A 24,240-nucleotide genomic window follows, 5' to 3' on the forward strand; every position below is an offset into this window, starting at 1 on the left:
GTCTGCAGCGATACACTGACTGTCAAGTGGTGACTAAGGGAGCATGAAGGGTATTCATAATGAATCAAATACAGGTGCATAATGGCCGAATCCAGGACCAGGAAGGTTTAACTGTTAAGCTGCTGGTGCAACAAGGTGAAACAGATCAGAGTATTTAAAAAAACATCTGAATGAAACAGTAACCAGCAGAATGAGGGGAAGTGATGAACAGAACAGGAACGTTCACAGCAGTATATGAATGCAGCATAAGCATTGTGATTTGCCACATTTAAAGTTTTTTTTTATTTAGTAGCTTGTCTGATAGAGCTTTCCTAATTAGAAGTAAATACACAATATCACATTCCTCATGGGCATCATGGACTGTATATATTAACGAGGTTAAACGTCCTTTTTCTGCTGTTCAGTTTTTGCCCTTTGATGGCAGGTTTTTTTTTAACGTAAAACTACACTCAGACCCTTTCTTGCCGCAATGAATATATCTGCAAATGGTGCTGCTTTTAGACATTTGTAATGTTGTGTACCGTCACACATAGCGAAACGACTGTGGTCTTTTCACAGCGGAAAACTTGCAAAAAATGCGCTTGAAATACGCAGTGGTAAAAACCACACCAAAAAATTGCGAACATTACTACGGTTTTGTATTGGATCTGCCGTTGATTTTAACCCTTGTATTTTAAGGTTGGAAAGACACAGCATTAGGGCTTATTCACACATCTGTATATCGGCCAGGTTTTCACGCCCGGCCGATATACGGTGTTCCTTTCTGCAGGGGGAGGAGGTGGGCCAGGAGCAGTGCACTGAGCTCCCACCCCCTCTCCACCCCTCACTACTATTTGCAATGGTGGGGGGGGGGGACTTAGCTTTGCCCCCGTCCCAGCCCTCCCACTGCAAACAGTGTCGAGGGGCGGAAAGGGGGCAGAGAGGGAGCAAGAGCTCAGTGCATTGCCTCCAGCCAAACTTGCCTCCTCCCTCTGCAGAAAGGGACACCGTATATCGGCCGCGCGTGAAAACCCGGCAGATATACGGACATGTGAATAAGCCCTAAATCTGCAGTATAGATAGGCATGCTGTGGATTTAGAATCTCCAGTGTTCTATAAAATACTGCAAATTCATTGCAGAGGTTTTCCACTGTATTTGAAGGAGATTTTTGAAGTCTTCTCCACATGGTTTGTGCTGGAAATGATGTGGATTTTCTGCAGAAATCCCACAGCATTTATACTAAGGCTGGTTTCACATGGCCGAGAAACTCACGCAAGATTTGTACATTGTGAGACGCACAAATATGAACCTCATTCTTTTGAATGGAATCATATATACGAGCGATGCAGTGCAGGAAAAAATCGTGGCAAGTCCTATCTTATCATTTTCCTCGGAACATATCATCCATTGATTTAAATGGGGCCTTTAATGCATTGCATGGCTCTTGCATGTCGTGCAATGTATATGCAAGTGCTATACGAGGATCCTCATTGAAATTAATAGGAAACACTTCCGATCCTCTATCTTGAATGAAACTCGTTTTAGAAGATCGGAACTTCATAGATGCGATGCAAAACGTTTTTGCCTGAAAAACATCTTGCATCCACTGTTGAGTCGCTTGATATTGTGTTCACCCATGTGTAGGCAGACTAAACATGAAGCCGGCCTAAGGGTGCCTTCACACTTACTGGAATGTTTTGCAAGACACTTCAGAATATTCTGATGTCTAAACCAAAATTCACATGTTTTGATGCGCAATTTCAGGCAGAATTAAGCAAGCCATTTTCAAATTCATGTGAAAATCTGGAAGTTAGGGTGCATTCACACGATCGTATATCGGCTGGGTTTTCACGTCCAGCCGATATACGGCGTCCCTCTCTGCAGGGGGAGGAAGCTGGAAGAGCCTGGAGCAGTGCACTGAGCTCCCGCCTCCTCTCCGCCCCTCACAACTATTTTCAATGGGAGGGGGCGGGACTACATCTGGGAACTTAGCTCCACCCCCGTTCTGCCCCCTCACATTGCAAATAGTGGTGAGGGGCGGAGAGGGGGTGGAGAGGAGGCGGGAGCTCAGTGCACTGCTCCTGGCTCTTTCAGCTTCCTCCCCCTGCAGAGAGGGACGCCGTATATCGGCTGGGCGTGAAAACCCAGCCGATATACGATCGTGTGAATGCACCTTTATACATGTGGATTTTGGTGTGGATTTTTCCACATAGCGGAATGTTCCATAGTGTCTAGTGGAATATTCCGGTACGTGTTGAGGTACTATAACATGACCAAATAAAAACATGCAACTTTACTTTGGATAAAATAAGGCTGCAGCATTTATTAAGGGTTAGCATACATAAAGACTTTCCTAAATAACCATTGCTAATATCAAAGACTAATAACCACCAGGTTTAGCCATAAAGACTCAAGCCTATTGGTGCAATAAAAATGTATTACCAGAAAGCAACTACATCCATCCATGTTAAACCCGGCACTACCCCACAAGCCATGGCAATCAACCTTGTCATGACCTCCCAAACACTGTAGCCTTTTCAACTGTGGTTTGAAGACTCAGATCACACACATCCAAGGCTTAATTCACATCTGTGTTAGGGCTTCAGTCATCATTTTGTTTTTCTGCTCCATTTTTGAAGCAGAGAAATAAAATTGAAAAGGAAACAAAAGAATTGATTTCAATTAGTTTTTTAAAAGATGGAAAGTAAACAGAAATATTTCCGTTTGCTTCCGTTAGATTAGGAGCAAAGAAATGGAATTCTGACTAAATCCCATACACAGATGTGAATAGAGCCTAAGGCCGCCTGCATTACAATACGCACTCCTATGCAGACGGCCACGGTTTGGCCGCGCGACATCTCGCGCGGCAAACAAACCGCAGCATGTCCTATTTTTGTGCGGGGCTCGCAGAGCCTCGCACAAATACGTCACTCACGCGGCCGCTGGCTCCGGTCTGCGCATGCGCCGGCTGCCCGGCAGCCGGCACATGAAAGAGCCAGGGCCGCCGGGCGCGGGTGAGTACGCGCTCGTCTCTGCAGGCGCTCGGGTCGGGTCTCGCGGTGAGAATTCTCGCCGCCGGATCCGACCCGCTCGTCTGCAGGCGGCCTAAAGCAATAGCCTATAAATCAACCATGTCTGATCTATAGAAACTAGGTAAAAAGCCTTCAAAGGCTGATGGCTGGGTAGAATGCACACCTGAAGTGCTTCTGAAACTCCAGCTACATTCACTGAAAAAGCCAAAAAATGCAATACCATCACCACAGGCACACTCGCCATAGGGAAGGCGCAATTGCCGTAAACCATCATAGAATGCAGTCTGCCAGACTATGATAAGGAGGAGCTGCTTATTCAATGCAAACTAATGTGCAGTCACCCAGCACAGATTGGGGAAGAGCGAATGCAAACTACCATAGCCTGCACATGTGAACGATACCAGAGAAGCCAGCCAAAGATGGGTGTGCCCCACCATAGAGGATAGCAACTCTCACTGACAAGCAGTGGGTTGCCCTGTATCTTATAAGTGGGCCAGCAAACTGCATACAGAAAATACTGATACATACTAATAAATGCGGGTGTTAGTTCTGCATCTTGGCCAAAACGCATAGGCTGGCGGGCCACAACCCGTCCGTGGAACCCACGCTGTCTCAATATTAACTATATTAAAATCACAGAGGTGAGAGAAAAGAAAACAAAAACATTAACTGAAAAAGCCAAAAAATGCAATACCTGATAGGCTGTAGAGCAGGCACAATTACCACAGGCACACTTGCCATAGGGAAGACACAATCGCCATAAACCCTCATAGAATGCAGTCTGTCAGACTATGATAAGGAGCAATATCTTATAAATTAACCATGTCTGATCTATAGAAACTAGGTAAAAAGCCTTCAAAGGCTGATGGCTGGGTAGGATGCACACCTGAAGTGCTCCTGAAACCCCAGCTACTATGAGAGTACAAAACAATTCCATGACCAGCATAATTTCCACCATGGTATGCAGAAAGGGTCCAGGCACCCCAAGAAATTTCCCCAGCTCTGAAGTAGGCCACCTTGAGAGGTTCTTTGGTACCTGCCGGGACCCGACGGGCTGCTACACTGATTTCAACATGGCATCGGCGGAGAACACTGCAGGCATATTCAACAAGGAAGCTCCCACCCTAATGCCAGGGCACCGAGAGCTCTGCCTGGTTGTGGAGGGAGCCCCTAGCAGCTGTTCCTGAAGTGAAAGCACCGCCACTTCAGGAAGACCCTGTGATATCATTTGCCATATTCATTTTTACAAAAATTGAAAGAAAGTTGATCCTGAAGCGAGGGATTCAGAGGGTCTGTATTTTCAGGGATCCTCTATTCTTATTCTCCCCAACCTATCATGCTGCACCCTACAATTATGACCGAGCCTTAAAACTCTTGCTAATGGCCCTGAAAGAGTGAGAGATGCAATACAGATGGGGCTACCCCTTCCAACTCCATGCCCATAAAGGAGAGAAATAAACTGTATTCAAAAGGTCTCAAAGACCTTCTGGGATTTCTTGGAACTTTTGACATCCCAATGATCTCTCTGCTGGACTGGCTGGGACCTAGATCCCTACCAGCGAACCCCCCTCAACCCCCTACAGGGTGCCATGGCAGATGAGGGGAGAAGGATCCCAAAGGCAAAACTAACAATCCACATCCTGGGGGCACCTGTGGCTACCAGGACATAGCGCCTAGACTCTTCAGTTATAAACATTTATGGCTTCCTATAACTTTTCCATTGTTCTTAATTCCTTATAAAATCTTAAATTTATATGTTCTGCACCCATAACAACAACGGCCTTAACGTTCCAGAAAAGAGAAGTCAGATTCTCCATCATTTGCATAAAAAGGAGTCATGGTAGTCATGCTCCAGGGGACGCATTTTAGAGTAGACCATGTGCCCAGGTGCAACTCCAGGTTCTACACCCTCGGGTACCATGACCCCCATCCCTCCAAGAAGGCCGGCGGTGTATCTATAGCCTTCCATAGGTCATTCCAGCATCAGTTTATATCCTCCAAAATATCCTCCAGATTGCAGATTTACGTTTTTGAAGATCTCTGTATCAGGTGTTATATTAACAGTGGCCAATGTCTATTTTACCAGCCAGGACCAAATTCCCTTTGAAATCAAACTCATACAAGAGTCAGCAGAGTTTGCCGAATGCTCCAGCATCATTCTAGGAGGTGATTTTAACTTGGTATTTGACCCTAAGATAGACTCTTCTTCGGGAAAGCCCTCCATCTCCCGATTAGCGGTGTGATCCCTAAGAATGGCCCTAGAGGCCCTACAGTTAGTTCACCTCTGGCGGATACTTCATCCAGGTGTCAGAGATTAAAGCTTCAATGACCCACAATAGCAATGGTAGACGAGATCACCTCTTTGTTTCCCACAAGCTATTAGATTCACAGCGAAGTGCTCCATGGGAGCATTCTTGTGGTTCGACCATGTCCCTGTCTTTGGCAATTAGCTGGCCTTGGAGGAGATAATAGGATTAATATATGAAAATTAAACAACCTACTGAATGATGCCGTCAGTTCTCAAGATTTTAAAATCCCCACTCATTACATACACAGCTCTACTCCATCCATCCTGATCCCCACACATCATACACACAGCTCTACTCTATCCATCCTGATCCCCACACATCACACACACAGCTCTACTCCATCTATCCTGATCCCCACACATAACACACACAGCTCTACTCCATCCATCCTGATCCCCACACATCACACACAGCTCTGCTACATGCATCCTGATCATCACACACCGCTCTACTCCATCCATCTGTATCCCCCACACATCACACACTCAGCTCTACTACATCCATCCTAATCCGCACACATCACACACTCAGCTCTACTACATCCATCCTGGTCTCCACACATCACACACACAGTTTCACTCTATCCATCCTGACCCCCACACATCATACACATGGCTCTACTCCATCCATTCTGACCCCCACACATCACACACATGGCTCTACTCCATCTATTCTGACCCCCACACATCACACACAGCGCTCTGCTACATCCATCCTGATCCCCAGACATGACGCACACAGCTCTACTACAGCCATCCTGATCCTCACACATCGCACATACAAAGCTTTACTACATCCTTCCTGATCCTCACACATCGCACATACACAGCTTTACTACATCCTTCCTGATCCCCAGAGATGACACACACAGCTGTGCTACAGCCATCCTGATCCCCACACATCACACACAGCTCTACTACATCTATCCCTATCCCCAGACATCACACACACAGAGCTTTACTACATCTATCCTGATCCCCACACATCACACACACACACAGCTCTACTACATCCATCCTGGTCTCCACACATCACACACATGGCTCTACTCCATCCATTCTGACCCCCACACATCACACACAGCACTCTGCTACATCCATCCTGATCCCCAGACATGACGCACACAGCTTTACTACAGCCATCCTGATCATCACACACACAGCTTTACTACATCCATCCTGATCCACACACATCACACACACAGCTTTACTACATCCATCCTGATACCCAGACATGACACACACAACTCTGATACAGCCATCCTGATCCCCACATGTCACAAACACAGCTCTACTACATCTATCCCTATCCCCAGACATCACACACACAGTTCTACTACATCTATCCTGTTCCCAAGACATCACACATTCGGCTCTGCTATATTCTGATCCCTTTAGCTTATCCAGCAAGGATCACAATTATCACAGCAGACTCCTGCATACACTGATCACCCCCTGGTCATGTGATCCATGACTCCACCCATACATGTGAACGATCACATGACGGTGACATCATCACAGGTCTTGGTAGGTGCTGTCCAGCTTTGTAGGTGGCTCTTTGGGTTAGTGCTTATCCAGTATAAAGTACTTTCTACCAAACTCCAGAATGGCTCCTCCCACAGCAGCACAGGTCACATAGGAGTGATGTCACCACAAGTGATTCAGCCCTCCGGATCTCTGTGGTGGTGGTAGGTCAGTGTCTCCTGTTAGGACTGCTGAGTTGTGTCTGAGATTATGGCTATATTCTCATTTTGTTATTTGTGTCCTCCCTTTCCAAGAGCCCTAACTTTGTTGTTCTTATGTCAGCCTACGTCGCGAGATGCAGGACCTTTACAACTTAAAAAAAAGACCATCTGGGGGTTAGGCCTTTAGAGGAGGGTGACATCGTTATCTACTTAGATAATCACACCCCCAACATGATAAATGCAGAGGATGTCTGAGTGTTGGAGTCAGATTATTAAATTCCTGAATTATCAGAGTTAATCAAAAAGTTAAAAATAGGCAAAAGTCCAAGCCCTGATGGTTTCTCAGCTAGATTCTACAAGATCTTTAGGGAAGAAACCTCCCCTATCATTCTTTGGTCTTTCAACACAATTTCCAGTGGGCGTCCCTTTCCCCCTTCATGCCTTACAGGCCCATATAGTGGTCATTCCAAAGCCAGGGAAAAATGCCTTGGTCTGTGGCAACTTTAGGCCCATCTCACTTATAAACATTGATGTAAAAATATTCTCCAAACTGATAGCAGATCGACTACAATCCATCATTCCAGATGTAATCAACAGAGAGCAAGTGGGATTTGTCCGGGGGAGGGAGGCTAGGGATAACACCATTAAATCTATGTTCTTGGTGTAACGAGCTCAGAAATCAGGCTCCGCTCTACGTCTTCTAGCGGTAGATGCTGATAGGACTTTCAATAGAGTTTGATGGAATTCCCTAGAAGCAACTCTAAAAGAAATAGGAATTACCCCTGTACAACCAACCCACGGCTAGAATCCGAGTCAATGGTCCCTGTCAGCCCCTTTTTGAATCTAGAATGGCACAAGACAGGGTTGTCCCCTGTCTTCATTGCTACATATTTTAACCATGAAATCCTGGCCAACACAATTAGACAAAATGATTCCATAAGGGAGGGTCGTGGTGGGCCAAACAGAACACAAGATGGCACTCTTCACCAATTACCTCCTCCTATACTTGTTCTCTCCAAGGATGAGTCTTCCAGTGGTACTTCACGAGTTCAGAAAATTCAGCGCAATCAGTAATTTTAAAATAAATCTCCTATAGACTGAGATCTTGAATGTCTTCTTGCAGCAGACTGAGGTGTCAGACCTAGAGAGATAGTTCCCCTTTCGATGGAAACATTCCTCTTCAAAATTCACTTGCCAGCAGATCCCACTGAAGCCTTCTTCCTGAATTTCATACAATTTGCCTCCAGTTTAGAGAGGGACTTGAATAAATGGAATCCACTCTTTCTGTCCTGGAGTGGTAGAGTAAACGCCATTAAAATGGACACCCTCCCAAAGTTCTTGTACCTGTGTCAAATTGTCGTGGTGTGAGAGCCCATGCATTTTCTGCAACGAATCTGAGCATTAATCACCAAGTTTGTGTGGAGGGGTCGGGGGTCCTCGCTTACATTATAACCTGCTCCCATGCACAATGGAATCGGAAGGCCTTGGTCTCCCAGACTTCCCACACTACAGAGGCAATATTTCAATCTGCTTTCTAAACCTACTTAAACATCAGTCCACCAAGTTATGGGTAAAGATGGAATGGGACACAGACCATGGGTTAATTCAGGGAGCATTCTGGATTCCTAGTAATCTCCTGGGAAATAACCGTATTTTGTCCCCATTTCTGACTCCATTACTGATGGTAGATATTTAGTTTAGTTTCGCAGCCAAACACAAATCTGATTTCTGTACCAGGCCCTCTTATTCCATTAGTGGCTAACACCCAATTCGAGGTTACCATGCATAGCCCCTCCCTCCTATCCCTCCCTACGTCTTCCATTCTTCGAATTAGGGACTTAGTGGCCAGATCGGGTCTTAGACCATTGGTGGACTTTCTTAGAGACCCGAGGAGAACCCAACTAGGTCACCTCTGACACCTGAGGAGAACATGACTAGGTCACTTCCTTTGAGAAAATGTGCCTGTCCTCGGATACTCCCAAACACCTAATCTCTGTACTATGTAAGATGTTGCTGTCCCAGGAGATGGGGAAGGAAACCCTGGGACATGTGGGGATGTGGGAGAGAGCACTTGCTAAGAACCTGCAATAAGAACTATGGAAAAAGATCATATTCTAACACACAAGATGGCAGCTTCCTGTAAATTGCAAGAACTGAATTACAAAGTTGTTTCTAGGTGGCATAGAACTCTGCAGACATTGTATAAAACTTTTCTCAGATATCCCCTTTATGCTGGAGATGCTCCGGGGCTATTGGCACTATAATTCATATCTAGTGGGAATGTCCTCCCAAAGCCATGCTGTGGCAGGATATCATCACACTATACAACTATACATGTGGAATAACCATCAGACTTACCCCTATAACTGCCCTATCATCTATATTCCCGGTCTCAGTCTCACTTACTAGGAAGGGCCTTTTAGGGTTCTTTGTCTTTGCCACTGGACAAATGATCCTCAGGAAGCGGTGTCCCTCTTCCCTAGGGTAACGTGGGTGGACACAATTAACACTGGAATCCTTGGATCTCTATCCTGGCATCCTCAAGGTTTGACAACTGAATAGACTGGAACCATAAGTGGTCTAGGACCAATGCCTTGCCCTACTTTCAACTTCCAGTCACTGTAGCACATTGGGTTTAGCTTAGTGATTTTATTGTTTCGTGGCAGCTGTATCTCACAAAGCATGTATAAGCACTTCCCAATAGAGATTGGGTGGCATAACATTTACTGTTTGATAACAGTATCTACATAACTGATATTTGAGAAACTGCTGTCTTTAAAAAAACGTTTTGAACATAAAAAGCCTTTAAAGTCAGAGTGCCAAAAAAAAAATCCACAAGTAAATGTGCTATGAATTTCACTAAGATCCTGTTTAACCTTTTCCTGATTTTCTCAGTGAGCAAAAACATCTGGAAAAGAACATACAACCAAAGAAAGCATTATCTCCGAAAAAACAATTAACCACATCAGGAAAAATGCATTTTAATTGTACAACATCCTTTACAATCTCCCATGGAAGATTATAATTAGGAACTTTTCCAATATCATTGCTGCCTGCATAGAATTAATATGTCCTGGTCATGCCACACTTTCTTCTTAATTTTCTGCTTCATTCAACATCATCTTCCATCTTAGATCTCTCTAGTTCCACCAACTAGTGACTACCCCATAGTGTTTTTATTCCTGCTTGGCTGAGCTTTAATCCCCAGGGGTGTAAAAACATGCTCTTTCTGGGGATTAAAACCCTGCATGCTCTGGATGTGACAGCTGCACGTTGCCAGCTCCCGGAGGTAGCCGAAAACCTTGACACTTTCCCCCGGTCATGCATTAAAGTAAATAAAAAGCTAAACAAAGTTAGATTTTCAGCTCTCCTCACGGTTTGCATCCATGAGGAAGGCTGAAGCTACTCACCCCCATCCTCCGTGATGTCCCGCGATGATCTGTTCCAGAGATTATCTGTTCTGGAACGGACCCTCTCAGCCTTCTTCTGAGCATGCACGCCAAAGGAAAAGTTGGTGATGCATGCCCAGAAGACAAGATCCGCGCGGGACATTTAAAATCTCCTGGCTCCCAGCTACTGAAGGTAGCCTGAAGGCAAGAGATGCCACCGGGCCCATGATCGCCAGTATCTAATGGATACCGGCGATCACGGAAAAGTTAAAAACAGTAAATATTTCAGCTGGCCTCATGGATCGGATCCTTGAGGGCAGCTGAAAATACTCACCTCAGTCCTCCGTTATGTCCTGCGGCGATGTGGACCTACCACAAGCTTCTGCACATGTGCGCCAAAGAAAAAAAGGCAGTGCATGCTCAGTAGCACGGATCGCCTGGGTGATTTGAAAATTCTTGGTCCCGGCTATTGAAGGTAGCCAGGAGATGTCACTGGGGACCGCGATGAGCGGCCCCTAGGCCCATGATCGACGGAGTCCAATGGATACTGGCAATCATGGAAAAGTTTAAAAAAAATGTTTAAAAAAGTAAAAGTTTCATCTCCCCTCAAGGATCAGATTAAGTCCCCCAAAGCACCCTGAAGTGCTGGGCAACACTGCTGGTCGGTGCATGTGCCAACAAAATGGCAGTGCATGCGCAGTAGACCCGGACATCAAGTAGCGAGTGCAGAGCAGAGAGCAGACATCCAGCAACGAGTGCAGAGCAAGAGCGCCCGGGTGTCATGGCAACAGGGACGCGGTGCGGGCGGTAACCCACCACTTCCCCAGCAACCCGGCTAACTAGGCACATGCCCCCTAAGCACGGTAGTGCGCCCGTAGACAGTGCACCGGATCAAGGCGGCCAGGGGAGGTCACCAACATCTGGGCTCCTCTGTGCCGCATCCCTTCAGCCCAGGTAATAGGACCGGTAGTGCGGGCATGGAGACCACCAGAGCCGCCGGACCTGAATTCTTGATTTCAAAATTGGGTCACTTGTGGGGAGCGTTTCATTGTTTTGGCAGTTTAATGGCTTTACAAGTGTGCAATAGCGAATTTATTCAGTTGTACCCTGAAATCCATTGGGTGTTTCCTCCATTCAGGGCCTAGCCATGTGTCCAGTAAGCAGATTGGGGCTAAAACAGGAATGGTTCTGAACACAAGATAAACAGCGCAAACTATTTTGGGGTGAAAGTCTTCATTCATATGTGTGCTGTACAAAACAAACTGTTTTTAAAGTCATACAGTTGCCAAAAAAAATGAAGATCGTAAGTTTTTCCTTCTGCTTTACTTAGATTCATTCAAAAACTGTGAGGTCAAAATACACAGTACCCCCCTAGATAAATTTGCTAAGGGGTCTAGCTTTCAAAATAGGGTAATTTGTGGGGGGTTCTCCATCGTTTTGGTCCCTGAAGGACTCTACAGGTGTGTTATGGGGCCTAAAACACCTTCAAGTAAAATTTCTGTTCTAAAAGCTGAAAGCCTGCTGCTTCTTTGATTTTGGGCCATGTTGTGCATACTGACATAAGATTAGGGCTACACTGGGTATGTCTCTGAACACAGGACAAACAGGGGTATCCATTTTGGGGTGCAAGTCTTCATTCATATGTGTACTGTACAAAGCATAAGCGGTTTTTAAAATGACAACTGCCAAAAAAATGAAAATCATAAGTTTTTTCTTCTGCTTTACTTAGATTCATTCAAAAACTGTGAGGTCAAAATACACAGTACACCCCTGGGTGAATTCGATGAGGAATCTAGTTTTCAAAATTGGATCATTTATGAGAGATCGCTTCGGCCGATCAAGGGCTCTACAAGTGTGCAATGGGGCCTAAAGCGCCTTCAAGCTAAATTTCTGTTCTAAAAGCCATCTGCTGCTTCTTTCATTTTGGACCCGTTTTGCATGCAGACATAAGATTAGGGCTACAATAAGTATGTTTTTGAACACAGGACAAACAGGGGTATCCATTTTGGAGTGCAAATCCTCATTTTCATGTGACTACAGAAAAAAATGCTGTCTTTAAAATGACACATTTGCAAAAATATAAAAAAAATTTTCCCCTCTAAATTGCATTAACTCCTGAAAAAAACTGTGGGGTCAAAATACTCACGACCCCCCTCAGTGAATATATCGGGGGGTGTAGTTTTAAAAATGGCTTCATTTGTGGGGGTATCTATCATTCTGACACCTTTGAGCCATTGCAATCTTGGCTTGGTGTAGGAAAACAAAGTGTTCCTCAAAATGTTGACAATCAATGTTAAATTTGTACGTCTCCTAAATGGTTTAAAAAAAAGGTTTTCAAAAGTGCATTCAGAATAAAGTAAACCGATGAAAATATATATCTTAATAAAAATTTGTACAGTATGTTTGCACATATTTGAGATATTACAATTGAAAATTAAAAAAAACATTTTTTCAAAATGTTCCCAATTTTGGGACTTTTAATAAATATACACAAATTCTATTGGTCTATTTTTACCACCTAAATAAAGTACAACATGTGGCAAAAAATGTCAGAATCACTTAGATATGCAAAACCTTTACGGAGTTATTCTATGTTAAATAACTACGTAAATGTTAAAGTGACATGTCAAATTTCCAAAATTTTGCCTAGTCATTAAGGCACAAACAGTCTTGGTCACTAAGGAGTTAAAGGGCAAATTTTCTGTATAGAGCCAGTCAGCTGCACTCCTCCATGCCCAGAAGACATAGGAGTACCTTACATAACCCCAGAGGGGTTACATGCATAAAAACTCTCGGAGACGGTCAGATGTTGGGTATGTCAGAAGGAAACTCATTCATATCTACATATCTGGTGCAATTGTGACAAGATTAAAAAATTCTGGACAAAGGTTGCGAATAGAGATGAGCGAACACCAAAATGTTCGGGTGTTCGTTATTCGTAACGAACTTCCCGTGATGCTCGAGGGTTCGTTTCGAACAACGAACCCCATTGAAGTCAATGGGCGACCAGAACTTTTTTTGTATTTCGCCGATGCTCGCTAAGGTTTTCATGTGTGAAAATCTGGGCAATTCAGGAAAGTGATGGGAATGACACAGTGACGGATAGGGCAGGCGAGGGGCTACATGTTGGGCTGCATCCTAAGTTCACAGGTCCCACTATTAAGCCACAATAGCGGCAAGAGTGGGCCCCCCCCCCTCCCAACAACTTTTACTTCTGAAAAGCGCTCATTAGCATGGCATACCTTTGCTAAGCACCACACTACCTCCAACAAAGCACAATCACTGCCTGCATGACACTCCACTGCCACTTCTCCTGAGTTACATGCTGCCCAACCGCACCCCCTCCCCCCCACAGCGCACACCAAACTGTCCCTGCGCAGCCTTCAGCTGCCCTCATGCCACACCACCCTCATGTCTATTTAGAAGTGCGTCTGCCACGACGAGGGACCGCAGGCACACACTGCACAGGGTTGGCACGGCTAGGTAGCGACCCTCTTTAATAGGGGCGGGGCGATAGCCCACAATGCTGTACAGAAGCAATGAGAAATACAATCCTGTGCCACCGCCATCAGGAGCTGCACACGTGGGCATAGCAATGGGGAACCTATGTGCCACACACTATTCATTCTGTCAAGGTGTCTGCATGCCCCAGTCAGACTGGTTATATGCACCTTAACAGTAACCGCGTTGGTGGTAATGTGGTGGTGACTGCGGACCTAGTACCACGGTTGTATTTTGTTGGTTTTCGGAATGTGGCCAGGATTAAGTGGGCCGTGGCGGGGGGATGGTGGGGGGGGCTCTCTTGTAGAGTCGGTAAAGGTGAAATTCTTGGACTGCCACCAGACGAACCAATGCAAAGGCATTTGCCAACAATGTTTTCCCTGTTGGAGGAGGAGGGGGATGTTTTTGAGGCACTACGTGTCCTCTCCACGTGTCCGTGGTTATATGCACCTTAACAGTAACCGCGTTGGTGGTAATGTGGTGGTGACTGCGGACCTAGTACCACGGTTGTATTTTGTTGGTTTTCGGAATGTGGCCAGGATTAAGTGGGCCGTGGCGGGGGGATGGTGGGGGGGCTCTCTTGTAGTGTCGGTAAAGGTGAAATTCTTGGACTGCCACCAGACGAACCAATGCAAAGGCATTTGCCAACAATGTTTTCCCTGTTGGAGGAGGAGGGGGATGTTTTTGAGGCACTACGTGTCCTCTCCACGTGTCCGTGGTTATATGCACCTTAACAGTAACCGCGTTGGTGGTAATGTGGTGGTGACTGCGGACCTAGTACCACGGTTGTATTTTGTTGGTTTTCGGAATGTGGCCAGGATTAAGTGGGCCGTGGCGGGGGGATGGTGGGGGGGCTCTCTTGTAGTGTCGGTAAAGGTGAAATTCTTGGACTGCCACCAGACGAACCAATGCAAAGGCATTTGCCAACAATGTTTTCCCTGTTGGAGGAGGAGGGGGATGTTTTTGAGGCACTACGTGTCCTCTCCACGTGTCCGTTCCATGTAAGCAATAGTAGCACTCAAGACAGGCCCCAGTAACAATTCTGAAGCAGCAGTATAGCGGGAGCGCAGTCTTCGTTCCATGTAAGCAATAGTAGCACTCAAGACAGGCCCCAGTAACAATTCTGAAGCAGCAGTATAGCGGGAGCGCAGTCTTCGTTCCATGTAAGCAATAGTAGCACTCAAGACAGGCCCCAGTAACAATTCTGAAGCAGCAGTATAGCGGGAGCGCAGTCTTCGTTCCATGTAAGCAATAGTAGCACTCAAGACAGGCCCCAGTAACAATTCTGAAGCAGCAGTATAGCGGGAGCGCAGTCTTCGTTCCATGTAAGCAATAGTAGCACTCAAGACAGGCCCCAGTAACAATTCTGAAGCAGCAGTATAGCGGGAGCGCAGTCTTAGTTCCATTTCAGTAGCCTTAGTATAGCCAAGGCACAAGTGACATTTATGTAGCTAAAGTGTAGGCCAACCCCACACACCTTTCTGTACCATGAGTGCAGGCGAAGAACATAGAAATTACTATGATTACACTGTAGGTGAGGGCCCCAAAAAATTGGTGTACCAACAGTACTAATGTACCTCAGTAAAAATTGGCCATGCCCAACCAAGATGGCAGGTGAATCGCTTTGGTTAATGTGGCTTAAGTGGTAACTAGGCCTGGAGGCAGCCCAGTGTAACGAAAAATTGGTTCAAGTTAAAGTTCCAACGCTTTTAAGCTAATTGAAACTTATAAAAATTGTTCTGAAAAATTATTTGAGTGAGCCTTGTGGCCCTAAGAAAAATTGCCCGTTCAGCGTGATTACGTGAGGTTTCAGGAGGAGGAGCAGGAGGAGGAGGAGGAGGAATATTAGACACAGATTGATGAAGCAGAAATGTCCCCGTTTTGGATGGTGAGAGAGAACGTAGCTTCCATCCGCGGGTGCAGCCTACGTATTGCTTAGGTATCGCTGCTGTCCGCTGGTGGAGAACAGAAGTCTGGGGAAATCCAGCCTTTGTTCATCTTGATGAGTGTTAGCCTGTCGGCACTGTCGGTTGACAAGCGGCTACGCTTATCTGTGATGATTCCCCCAGCCGCACTAAACACCCTTTCCGACAAGACGCTAGCCGCAGGACAAGCAAGCACCTCAAGGGCATACAGGGCTAGTTCAGGCCACGTGTCCAGCTTCGACACCCAGTAGTTGTAGGGGGCAGAGGCGTCACCAAGGATGGTCGTGCGATCCGCTACGTACTCCCTCACCATCCTTTTGCAGTGCTCCCGCCGACTCAGCCGTGACTGGGGAGCGGTGACACAGTCTTGGTGGGGAGCCATAAAGCTGGCCAGGCCCTTAAAGACTGTTGCACTGCCTGGGATGTACATGCTGCTCGATCTACGCACATCCCCTGCAACATGGCCCTCGGAACTGCGCCTTCTGCCACTAGCGCTGTCGGCTGGGAATTTTACCATCAGCTTGTCCGCAAGGGTCCTGTGGTATAGCAACACTCTCGAACCCCTTTCCTCTTCGGGAATCAGAGTGGGCAGGTTCTCCTTATACCGTGGATCGAGCAGTGTGTACACCCAGTAATCCGTAGTGGCCAGAATGCGTGCAACGCGAGGGTCACGAGAAAGGCATCCTAACATGAAGTCAGCCATGTGTGCCAGGGTACCTGTACGCAACACATGGCTGTCTTCACTAGGAAGATCACTTTCAGGATCCTCCTCCTCCTCCTCCTCCTCCTCCTCCTCAGGCCATACACGCTGAAAGGATGACAGGCAATCAGCCGGTGTACCGTCAGCAGCGGCCCAAGCTGTCTCTTCCCCCTCCTCCTCATCCTCCTCATGCTCCTCCTCCTCCTCCTGTACGCGCTGAGAAATAGACAGGAGGGTGCCCTGACTATCCAGCGGCATACTGTCTTCCCCCGCCCCCGTTTCCGAGCGCAAAGCAGCTGCCTTTATGGTTTGCAGGGAATTTCTCAAGATGCATAGCAGAGGAATGGTGACGCTAATGATTGTAGCATCGCCGCTCACCACCTGGGTAGACTCCTCAAAATTACCAAGGACATGGCAGATGTCTGCCAACCAGGCCCACTCTTCTGAAAGGAATTGAGGAGGCTGACTCCCACTGCGCCGCCCATGTTGGAGTTGGTATTCGACTATAGCTCTACGCTGTTCATAGAGCCTGGCCAACATGTGGAGCGTAGAGTTCCACCGTGTGGGCACGTCGCACAGCAGTCGGTGCACTGGCAGCTTAAAGTGATGTTGCAGGGTGCGCAGGGTGGCAGCGTCCGTGTGGGACTTGCGGAAATGTGCGCAGAGCCGGCGCGCCTTTACGAGCAGGTCTGACAAGCGTGGGTAGCTTTTCAGAAAGCGCTGAACCACCAAATTAAAGACGTGGGCCAGGCATGGCACGTGCGTGAGGCTGCCGAGCTGCAGAGCCGCCACCAGGTTACGCCCGTTGTCACACACGACCATGCCCGGTTGGAGGCTCAGCGGCGCAAGCCAGCGGTCGGTCTGCTGTGTCAGACCCTGCAGCAGTTCGTGGGCCGTGTGCCTCTTATCGCCTAAGCTGAGTAGTTTCAGCACGGCCTGCTGACGCTTGCCCACCGCTGTGCTGCCACACCGCGCGACACCGACTGCTGGCGACATGCTGCTGCTAACACATCTTGATTGTGAGACAGAGGAGGAGGAGGGTGCTTTAGTGGAGGAAGCATACACCTCCGCAGATACCAGCACCGAGCTGGGGCCCGCAATTCTGGGGGTGGGTAGGACGTGAGCGGTCCCAGGCTCTGACTCTGTCCCAGCCTCCACTAAATTCACCCAATGTGCCGTCAGGGAGATGTAGTGGCCCTGCCCGCCTGTGCTTGTCCACGTGTCCGTAGTTAAGTGGACCGTGGCAGTAACCGCGTTGGTGAGGGCGCGCACAATGTTGCGGGAGACGTGGTCGTGCAGGGCTGGGACGGCACATCGGGAAAAGTAGTGGCGACTGGGAACTGAGTAGCGCGGGGCCGCCGCCTCCATGATACTTTTGAAGGACTCCGTTTCCACAACCCTATACGGCAGCATCTCAAGGCTGATGAATTTTGCGATGCGGACGGTTAACGTTTGAGCGTGCGGGTGCGTGGCGGCGTACTTGCGCTTGCGCTCGAACACTTGCGCAAGCGACGGCTGAACGGTGCGCTGAACTACACTGCTGGATGGGGCCGAGGACAGCGGAGATGAGGGTGTGGGTGCAGGCCATGAGGCGGTAGTGCCTGTGTCCTGAGAGGGGGGTTGCATCTCAGTGGCAGGTTGGGGCACAGGGGGAGAGGCAGGGGTGCAAACCGGAGGCGGTGAACGGCCTTTGTCCCACCTTGCGGGGTGCTTGGCCATCATATGTCTGCGCATGGTGGTGGTGGTGAGGCTGTTGGTGTTGGCTCCCCGGCTGAGCTTTGCGCGACAAAGGTTGCACACCACTGTTCGTCGGTCGTCAGGCGTCTCTGTGAAAAACTGCCAGACCTTAGAGCACCTCGGCCTCCGCAGGGTGGCATGGCGCGAGGGGGCGCTTTGGGAAACACTTGGTGGATTATTCGGTCTGGCCCTGCCTCTACCCCTGGCCCTGGACACCGCACTGCCTCTTGCAACCTGCCCTGCTGATGCCCTTGACTCCCCCTCTGAAGACCTGTCCTGTGTAGGCGTTGCACACCAGGTGGGGTCAGTCACCTCATCGTCCTGCTGCTCTTCCTCCGAATCCTCTGTGCGCTGCTCCCTGGGACTTACTGCCCTTACTACTACCTCACTGCAAGACAACTGTGTCTGATCGTCATCGTCCTCCTGACCCACAGAAAGTTGTTGAGACAGTTGGCGGAAGTCCCCAGCCTCTTCCCCCGGACCCCGGGAACTTTCGAATGGTTGGGCATCAGTGACGATAAACTCCTCTGGTGGGAGAGGAACCGCTGCTGCCCAATCTAAGCAGGGGCCCGAGAACAGTTCCTGGGAGTGCTCCCGCTCCTGAGCAGGTGTTATTGTAGTGGAGTGAGGAGGCTGGGAGGAAGGAGGAGCAGCAGACAGAGGATTCGGATTGGCAGCAGTGGACGGCGCAGAACTGCGGGTAGACGATAGGTTGCTCGAAGCACTTTCTGCCATCCAGGACAGGACCTGCTCACACTGCTCATTTTCTAATAACCGTCTCCCGCGTGGACCCATTAATTGGGCGATGAATGTGGGGACGCCAGAAACGTGCCTCTCTCCTAATCGCGCAGTAGTCGGCTGCGACACACCTGGATCAGGAGCTTGGCCTGTGCCCACACCCTGACTTGGCCCTCCGCGTCCTCGGCCGCGTCCACGTCCTCTAGGCCTACCCCTACCCCTCAGCATGCTGTATTACCAGTGATTTGATTTCACAGGCAGGAAATAAATTGGCACAAGACTGCAGGCCAAATATAATTTTTGCCCTTTTTGGAAAACGAAAGGCCCCACTGCCTCTAGTGAATGAATTATCTAAGTTTAATAACTGTGCTGTGTCCCTGCTTATGTGTCACAGAACGTGAGGGTAGCAGAGTTATTATAACTCTTGGAGAGCAGGTATTTTTTTCCCAATTAAGGAAAGCAAATGGCGAAGCCAGCAGTAAAGCGTAGCTGGGTGCGTATGATTTAGCAATGTTTTTCACGCAGCTCACACGTCTCCACAGGCGTAAGGACGGACAGAGGCTGGACAAATAGATTTGTTTTCAGTTTTTTCCCACCAACAGGCAGCACTGCGTATATTCAATGAACATGAGAAGTTTAATAACTGTGCTGTGTCCCTGCTTATGTGTCACAGAACGTGAGGGTAGCAGAGTTATTATAACTCTGGCAGAGCAGGTATTTTTTTCCCAATTAAGGAAAGCAAATGGCGAAGCCAGCAGTAAAGCGTAGCTGGGTGCGTATGATTTAGCAATGTTTTTCACGCAGCTCACACGTCTCCACAGGCGTAAGGACGGACAGAGGCTGGACAAATAGATTTGTTTTCAGTTTTTTCCCACCAACAGGCAGCACTGCGTATATTCAATGAACATGAGAAGTTTAATAACTGTGCTGTGTCCCTGCTTATGTGTCACAGAACGTGAGGGTAGCAGAGTTATTATAACTCTGGCAGAGCAGGTATTTTTTTCCCAATTAAGGAAAGCAAATGGCGAAGCCAGCAGTAAGGCGTAGCTGGGTGCGTATGATTTAGCAATGTTTTTCACGCAGCTCACACGTCTCCACAGGCGTAAGGACGGACAGAGGCTGGACAAATAGATTTGTTTTCAGTTTTTTCCCACCAACAGGCAGCACTGCGTATATTCAATGAACATGAGAAGTTTAATAACTGTGCTGTGTCCCTGCTTATGTGTCACAGAACGTGAGGGTAGCAGAGTTATTATAACTCTGGCAGAGCAGGTATTTTTTTCCCAATTAAGGAAAGCAAATGGCGAAGCCAGCAGTAAAGCGTAGCTGGGTGCGTATGATTTAGCAATGTTTTTCACGCAGCTCACACGTCTCCACAGGCGTAAGGACGGACAGAGGCTGGACAAATAGATTTGTTTTCAGTTTTTTCCCACCAACAGGCAGCACTGCGTATATTCAATGAACATGAGAAGTTTAATAACTGTGCTGTGTCCCTGCTTATGTGTCACAGAACGTGAGGGTAGCAGAGTTATTATAACTCTGGCAGAGCAGGTATTTTTTTCCCAATTAAGGAAAGCAAATGGCGAAGCCAGCAGTAAAGCGTAGCTGGGTGCGTATGATTTAGCACTGTTCTTCACGCAGCTCACACGTCTCCACAGGCGTAAGGACGGACAGAGGCTGGACAAACAGATTTGTTTTCAGTTTTTTCCCACCAACAGGCAGCACTGCGTATATTCAATGAACATGAGAAGTTTAATAACTGTGCTGTGTCCCTGCTTATGTGTCACAGAACGTGAGGGTAGCAGAGTTATTATAACTCTGGCAGAGCAGGTATTTTTTTCCCAATTAAGGAAAGCAAATGGCGAAGCCAGCAGTAAAGCGTAGCTGGGTGCGTATGATTTAGCAATGTTTTTCACGCAGCTCACACGTCTCCACAGGCGTAAGGACGGACAGAGGCTGGACAAATAGATTTGTTTTCAGTTTTTTCCCACCAACAGGCAGCACTGCGTATATTCAATGAACATGAGAAGTTTAATAACTGTGCTGTGTCCCTGCTTATGTGTCACAGAACATGAGGGTAGCAGAGTTATTATAACTCTGGCAGAGCAGGTATTTTTTTCCCAATTAAGGAAAGCAAATGGCGAAGCCAGCAGTAAAGCGTAGCTGGGTGCGTATGATTTAGCAATGTTTTTCACGCAGCTCACACGTCTCCACAGGCGTAAGGACGGACAGAGGCTGGACAAATAGATTTGTTTTCAGTTTTTTCCCACCAACAGGCAGCACTGCGTATATTCAATGAACATGAGAAGTTTAATAACTGTGCTGTGTCCCTGCTTATGTGTCACAGAACGTGAGGGTAGCAGAGTTATTATAACTCTGGCAGAGCAGGTATTTTTTTCCCAATTAAGGAAAGCAAATGGCGAAGCCAGCAGTAAAGCGTAGCTGGGTGCGTATGATTTAGCAATGTTTTTCACGCAGCTCACACGTGTCCACAGGCGTTAGGACGGACAGAGGCTGGACAAATAGATTTGTTTTCAGTTTTTTCCCACCAACAGGCAGCACTGCGTATATTCTATGAATAATAACTGTGTTGTGGCCCTGCCTATACAATTCTTTCCCTGCAGTATCAATGAAGGGTGGAATGCTCTGCAGAGGCGATTTTGAGAAGCCCAAAAAAAATGCAGCACAGCTAACAGCAGCCTGGACAGTACTGCACACGGATAAATATGGCCCTAGAAAGGACCGTTGAGGTTCTTGAAGGCTACACTCACTCCTAACACTCTCCCTGCCTATGCAGCACTTCTGTCCCTAATGCCAGGTGCAACGGTCTGCAGAGGCGATTTTGAGAAAAAAAAAATCCCACTGCTAACAGCAGCCAACACACAGCTATCAGTGGCCCTAATAAGGACCTTTGGGGGGTCTTGAAGCCTACACTAACTACCAATTCTTTCCCTACAGCAGCTCCGGTATAAACAGCACTGTCCCTCATCTAACTCACACCGCATCTGAGGCGAGCCGCGGGAGGGGCCGACTTTTATATTAGGCGAACACCTGATCTCGCCAGCCACTCACAGCAGGGGGGTGGTATAGGGCTTAAACGTTGCAGGGGGAAGTTGTAATGCCTTCCCTGTCTTTCAATTGGCCAGAAAAGCGCGCTAACGTCTCAGGGAAGGAAGTGAAAGTAACCAGAACACCGCATGGTGTTCGTTACGAATAACGAACATCCCGAACACCCTAATATTCGCACGAATATCAAGCTCGGACGAACGCGTTCGCTCATCTCTAGTTGCGAATGAAATGGGAAATATCTTTAAAAAAAAAATACAGCTTCCTCCTGATTTAATTATCTTTGGTAGACCCAATGCCTCCTTAAATCCCATAAAGCCTTGATTCCCCTCTTCTGGGGAAAACCAAATCCCTCAATGGTGGATTCGTGGAGGGAGAAGGTGAATTAAATTTGTGGTTTTGAGGAACTATTGATCAAAAACATTCGATATTTTGCAAATTGTGGTCCTCTTGCAAACAATATTTAGCACGTTTCTCAAATGATATCTCAAAATGACACTGAATAACAATTAGCAGTAATGTATCTTATTGTATGAAGGAAGTTAAGCCAAGTTCAAGCTATGACAAAAATGTCCATGAGGTGTTATTCACTGGGATAATGTGTTATGTGAAAAGGCTATTGCAGTAAGGTAATTTCTTTTACTATAGAACCTACCCTCCGTTCCCACCCCCACCCCTTATCCCCACCCCTTTTTTCTAATCGTCCTTTCACATTGCTTTTTTCTATAATTAAAATACGGCTGTATGAAGAACAAAACTCCACTAGTTAATAAGAAATGCAGTGTAAATACTTATGGTTTGTATTTTTTTTTTGATGCATGAGAATGAAAAAGTAATTTTTCTATCTGTTAAATTAATGAGAAAAAAATTGAATAAAAAGTGATTTAACAAAAAAAAAGAGCGATAGGAGTACCTGACAATCCAAATAATTAAATTTTGGGAACTTAAACAACATTAAACTACAATTAATTCAGGTCTAATATATAATTTAAATTTTACAGAATACCATCTACCAATTACTTTACTAACAGTTTCATCCAAACCCAATTTTACAGCCTCTGTAGCCACTGCAATTCAGAATGATAGTCTTGCGGTATCAATTTATTACGGTCTTCCATAAATGTGAATTTGTGCAACCTCATGCTGTTGTCTCTATCTTCATGTAATGAAGACATCAACTTCAAATATCCTAACAGATTAAAAAACTCAGAGCTTTGCCCTTTAGTTAAAGAATTGATTCTAATCCCTCGACCTCTCCCTCTCCGATCTGTCTCAGGGGCTGTATGTCCACATGGAGTGGAATTTGCTGCAGTAGAAATGCAGAGCAAGAACCACGTCAAAATCCAAACAATTTGGTGAGGAATTTGATGCAGATCTTAATGCTGCTTTTGGTGCAGAATTCACCCTCTCATTGGCATGCTCCATATTTAAATTCCACTCTGCATGTGAATTTCTAGAGTGGATTTGTTCTGCAGCGTGTAGATGAGATTTTTAAATGGTCACCCGCTTTGCTTCTATTGTAAATACAGTAGATTTTCTGTTTGGTGGCTCTGCATGGAAAATCCGTGGCAAATCTGCCTGTGTGGACATACCCTTTAGACCTTCTAATTAACATGCTTAACCCATTTCAGATGTGAGTCGTACATGTTCATCTTACATTGGGTGTCGTTGTATGAAGCAGGCTATAGAGCCGTGCACACTCCATGCATGACAGTTGTAGATAACTCAGATCACTGTTGTTCATCCTTTAATTGCTGCTGTCAATTCTCACAGTGACATTTAACTCTCTTGATTGCAATGTCCCAAACATACTCTTGCAATGAGATCACAGGGTGCTTTCCAAGTGTTATGGCAGCATGGGGCCTTCTGCAAGGGCTGCCATGACTGATTAATATTACATTATCCTGTATTCTGGCTGGCAATAGACAGAGTATTGAACTTGCAATCATTTGATCACTTATACAGTATAATGCAAGTCACCTATGTGGACTACAAAAACTAAAAATAAAAGCAAGTATAAAAAATATTAAAAGTTAAAAAAGCCTTTTCCAAGTTCTCATATATAAAAAAAAAAATGGTATCACTGCATCCAAAAAAGTCCAACGTATCAAAATTTCACATTACTAATACTGTACATTTGAACACAGGTCAGAAAAAAATATGCAATGCTAGAATTAAG

The sequence above is a fragment of the Eleutherodactylus coqui genome, chromosome 1, assembly GCF_035609145.1.
Source record: "Eleutherodactylus coqui strain aEleCoq1 chromosome 1, aEleCoq1.hap1, whole genome shotgun sequence".
NCBI classification, from domain to species: Eukaryota; Metazoa; Chordata; class Amphibia; order Anura; family Eleutherodactylidae; genus Eleutherodactylus; species Eleutherodactylus coqui.